Here is a 5,882-nt window from a genome sequence, read left to right as displayed (position 1 = left end):
TATCAAGCATCTTTTCTGACCACAACGCTATGAGATTAGAAATCAATTACAAGGAAAAAAACGTAAAAAACACAAGCACATGGAGGTTAAACAATACATTACTAAATAACCAAGAGATCGCTGAAGAAATCAAAGAGGAAATCAAAAAATACCTAGAGACAGATGACAATGAAAACATGATGATCCAAAACCTATGGGATCCAGCAAAAGCAGTTCTAAGAGGGAAGTTTATAGCAATACACGTCTACCTCAAGAAACAAGAAAAATCTCAAATAAACAATCTAACCTTACACCTAAAGGAACTAGAGAAAGAAGAACAAACAAAACCCAAAGTTAGCAGAAGGAAAGAAATCATAAAAAGCAGATCATAAATAAATGAAAAAGAAATGAAGGAAACAATAGCAAAGAGCAATAAAACTAAAAGCTCGTTCTTTGAGAAGATAAACAAAATTGTTAAACCATTAGCCGACTTATCAAGAAACAAAAGGAGAAGACTCAAGTCAACAGAAATGAAAAAGGAGAAGTAACAACTGACACTGCAGAAATACAAAGGATCCTGAGAGATTACTACAAGCAACTATATGCCAATAAAATGGCATATTTTAGCCACAGAAAGTTTTAACCACAGAAATCAGAGAAGAAGAAGAAAAAGGAATCCAAATTGGAAAAGAACAAGTAAAACTGTCACTGTCTGCAGATGATGAGACTGTACATAGAGAATCCTAAAGTTGCTACCAGAACACTACTAGAGCTAATCAATGAATTTGGTAAAGTAGCAGGGTACAAAATTAATGCACAGAAATCTCTCGCATCCCTATACACTAATGATGAGAAATCTGAAAGAGAAGTTAAGGAAACACTCCCATTTACCACTGCAACAAAAAGAATAAAATACCTAAGAATAAACGTACCTAAGGGGACAAAAGACTTGTATGCAGAAAATCATAAGGCACTGTTGAAAGAAATTAAAGATGATACAAACAGATGGAGAGATATACCATGTTCTTGGATTGGAATAATCAACACTGTGAAAATGACTGTACTACCCAAAGCAGTCTACAGATTCAGTGCAATCCCTATCAAACTACCAATGGCATTTTTCACAGAACTAGAACAAAAAATTGTACAATTTGGAAACAGAAAAGACTCTGAATAGCCAAAGCAATGTTGAGAAAGAAAAATGGAGTTGGAGGAATCAGGTTCCCAGACTTCAGACTATAGTACAAAGCTACAGTAATCAAGACAGTATGGTGCTGGCACAGAAACAGAAATATAGATCAATAGAACAGGATAGAAAGCCCAGAAATAAACCCATGCACATATGGTCACTTTATCTTTGATAAAGGAGGCAAGGATGTACAATGGAGAAAAGACAGCCTCTTCAGTAAGTGGTGCTTGGGAAACTGGACAGCTGCATGTAAAACAGTGAAATTAGAACATTCCCTAACACCATACACAAAAATAAACTCAAAATGGATTAAAGACCTAAATGTAAGGCCAGACACTGTAAAACTCTTTGAGGAAAACAGGCAGAACACTCTATGACATAAATCACAGCAAGATCCTTTTTGACCCACCTCCTAGAGAAATGGAAATAAAAATAAATAAATGGGACCTAATGAAACTTAAAAGCTTTTGCGCAGCAAAGGAAAGCATAAACGACGAAAAGACAACCCTTAGAATAGGAGAAAATATTTGTAAATAAAGCAACAGACAAAGGATTAATCTCCAAAATGTGCAAGGAGCTCATGCAGCTCAATATCAAAAGAACAATCCAATCCAAAAATGGGCAGAAGACCTAAATAGACATTTCTCCAAAGAAGATATACAGATTGCCAAAAAACACATGAAAGGATGCTCAACATCACTAATCATTTGAGAAATGCAAATCAAAACTACAGTGAGGTATCACCTCACACCGGTCAGAATGACCATCATCAAAAAATCTACAAACAATAAATGCTGGAGAGGGTGTGGAGAAAAGGGAACCCTCTTGCACTGTTGGTGGGAATGTAAATTGATACAGCCACTAGGGAGAAGAGTATGGAGGTTCCTTAAAAAACTAAAAACAGAACTACCATATGACCCAGCAATCCCACTACTGGACATACACCTGGAGAAAACCATAATTCAAAAAGAGTCATGTACCACAGTGTTCATTGCAGCACTCTTTACAATAGCCAGCACATGGAAACAACCTAAGTGTCCATTGACAGATGAATGGATAAAGGTGTGGCACATATATTCAATGGAATATTCCTCAGCCATACAAAGAAACGAAATTGAGTTATTTGTAGTGGGGTGGATAGACCTAGAGTCTGTCATACAGAGTGAAGTAAGTCAGAAAGAGAAAAACAAATACCATATGCTAACACATATATATGGAATCTAAAAAAAAAACATGGGTTCTGATGAACCTAGGGGCAGGACAGAAATAAAGACATAGGCGTAGAGAATGGACTTGAGGACACAGGGAGGGGGAAGGGTAAGCTGGGACGAAGTGAAAGAGTAGCACTGACTTATATACACTACCAAATGTAAAATAGATAGCTAGTGGGAAGCAGCCACATAGCACAGGGAGATCAGCTCCGTGCTCTGTGACCACCTAGAGGGGTGGGATAGGGAGGGTGGGAGGGAGACGCAAGAGGGAGGAGATATGGGGATATATGTATATGTATAGCTGATTCACTTTGTTACAAAGCAGAAACTAACACACCATTGTAAAGCAATTATACTCCAATAAAGATGTTAAAAAAAATAATAAAATTTTAAAAATAAATAAAATTCGTAAAAAAGGGTAGTGTTGAGATTGAGAAATGATGGGCTCCAGTACCCTTGTAGCAGGAGGGATGACCAAAGATGTCTTAAGAAAGTTCATTGAAATGCTGACATGTAACTAGTGGGTGTGTTCTGTTTTTAAACTTCGAATCATATTTTAAGTACCCCAAGGTAGGTTGCTGTTTAAACAAAATTACTTCAAAATGGCTTTAAAAACTCATAAAAGAAAATGTGATACCAAATATTGATTATTTCACCAAACTCACACAGTAGCTATTTTACTTTCTTTTGTCCTCTGATATTAATCAGTATGCACATAGTTTTCAAATAGTTGTAATCAGTTATTTGCGATTTTTTTCACTGTTTTATCTTAAAACATGTTTGCGTGTTTGTGTATTTTATCTCCGTTGTTGCATGTCTAAGTGTTTCTGTCATCTTAAACATCAGTAGCACTGCTGTGTACAGTTTTTGGTTTACCATAGAGCACCACCCCCTTTTATAAAATTTTTTAAAACATTTATTTATTTATTTATTTGGCTGTGCCGGGTCTTAGTTGCAGCATGCGTGATCTTCGTTGTGCATGTGGGATCTTTTAGTTGCAGCTTGTGGTGTCTTAATTCCCTGATCAGGGATCAAACCTGGACCCCTGCACTGGGAGCTCGGAGTCTTATCCGCTGGGCCACCCACGTCACTAACACTGGTAGTAGGAATTTAATTGAAAAAGTCAAGGCAAGAGGGTATCCTAAATAAAGAGGTTATCATAAGAAATTCTAACTTAAAATGTTAATAAATGTACATAGCAATTTTGGTGTACAGCCAAGGCTTTTTTGTTTTTGAATATTGGTCTGTTGATTGGAAGTCCATGTCATCTTTCTACCATAAACCATATCTCCATATCTATTACCTATAGTTTTAAATTTATGCTTATTTAAAGTGGAGCAAGAACATAAAGACACTTGTAAAGCAATTTCTTTGAAGAGTCGCTCTAGATTTTTATGATTTCCCCCCTAATCTTTTACAGTTGTTTCTCTCACACCCAATTTGATGTGGTATTTTTAAAGCCACTTCTCAAAACATTTAATTTAGCTTTCATAGAAATATCACGACTCTTTGCATGTCATCTTTCAATGATATCTGTGATTTTAAATAAATTACAGAATTTCAGTGACCAGTATAATGTTTTTTTTTTTGGCCGTGCCGTGCAGCTTGTGAGATCTTAGTTCCCCGATCAGGGATCGAACCCGTGCCCACTATGGTGGAAGCACAGAGTCCTAAGCACTGGACCGCTAGGGAAGTCCCAGTATTCCCAGTATAACTTTCCTAAACAGGCTGGAAGAATGATAACTGATTCTTGGTAGGCCCACGCCCTGTACACATGTGCTCAGCTCGCAGTGGGTCTTGTAACTCAGCACATCACTTGTGGAGGGTAGTTAAGAGAGCTTCTATGTGTTGCTTTTTACTTTTCCCCAGTTATTTACTTTTCTAAATTGTCTAGAGTCAAACTGCTGAATCAGAGTAATATTTTTATGAGGAGCTTATCATTTGAAATAAATATGTGTCCTATAGGTTGTCATACCATGTAGCACATCTTTTTAAGTTTTTACACATTGTCTTATTTTTTTTTCGCTGTGCCAGGTCTTAGTTGCAGCACGCGGGCTCTTTAGTTGCAGCATGCGGGCTCTTTAGTTGCGGCATGCATGCGGGATCTAGTTCCCCGACTAGGGGTTGAACCTGGGCCCCCCACACTGGGAGCGCAGTCTTACCCACTGGACCACCAGGGAGGTCCCTAAACATTGTCTTAAGAACTAACTATAACTTCTGAAAATTCTGGATTCTGTTGTTTTAAGACTCCGGTGTTTAGACCCAGTGAGCCTCTATCATAATAGACTTGCTGGGAGTCCAGCTGAGTAGCTGTGTTGATAGTGTTTACTCCATAAATGGTTAGGTCCCCTGAGGCAGGGATTATGTCTTCAATATTTCAGCTTGGGAGAAAGATTCTGCGAATTAATTTTATGAAACATGTGGTTTTTATACTTCAACCTCCTAATTCCATAGGTGCCCAAAGTAGACATCAGGACTCAGTGGATTAGAGCAAGACAGTTTAATACTCTAGCCCAGCAAACAGCAGGAGTGTTACATTGGTGGCAGTGGTTCCCCTGCCCTCAAGGACCATAGGGCAATGCCATGAACCCACGTGGTGGCCTTTCAAGCAGGAGTTGTGCTGAGCTGAGGAACCCGGTCCTGAGGGCTCAGGGCCTTCTGCAGCAAACAGTAGAGGGCGGTTCTTCTTCCTCAGAAAAACTTTGGTGTCACTTTTAAGCTCAAAAAATTGCAGTGAAATGCTACCGCTCTTTAGACATTGAACTGCTGTGTGATAGGGTGCATCAGGATATCCAGCTTAGACTTCTGACAAAAATTCATGAAGCTAATGATTAAGTCCATGACAGCGAGTGAAGTTCACTGTTGAAACTCCTGGTTCATTATACAGGATAGATTTAAATATTTTCCAGAGTACCTACTGAGGAGCACAGTGAATGAGCATAGGTTTTAAATACCTTGCATTTTCAGTCCTTGTAAATTCGTCTTTTTCTGCTCCGCACAGCTTTGCCACTATCAGTAACACAGCTTGGCGGGTTCCGCTTCAGGGTGTGGTGAATCCGCGTCTCCACGCCTTCTGTGCAGGCGTCCCGTGCGTGGTTGCTCCCTGCAGGCTGTGGCGGCTCTTGAGTTGGTTCCGGCGCGGCGCTGCCCCTAGAACAGGCGATAGCTGAGCCTCAGGCGCCTGTCGGGGCCGAGGAGGGCCCCTCAGAGTCGTCGCCTTGTAGTTCAGTGAATTGTTGAGGTTGTTCTCAGTGTCCTCAACTCACGGAGCAGCTGTTCTCTCCAGAAGACGACCAGTATTCAACTTTTGTTTTTTCTGGACACGCTTCTTCAGCTGCTGCAGTCGAACACAATTTCCTTCTTTGGCTAACAGTGGAGCCCCTTAGGAACTTTGGTTGTGGCCTCGTTGTCGTTGCTTATTTCACAAGGAAATTCGTGATGAGATGTTCCATTTAAAATTTTCTGATTTTTCTGGTGGACTGTCCTGAGTTGGGAATCCGGTG

Source organism: Physeter macrocephalus, chromosome 6, assembly GCF_002837175.3.
Source record: "Physeter macrocephalus isolate SW-GA chromosome 6, ASM283717v5, whole genome shotgun sequence".
NCBI classification, from domain to species: domain Eukaryota; kingdom Metazoa; phylum Chordata; class Mammalia; order Artiodactyla; family Physeteridae; genus Physeter; species Physeter macrocephalus.
The sequence above is the reverse complement of the archived record's forward strand: the minus strand, read 5'-3'. Positions refer to the sequence as shown.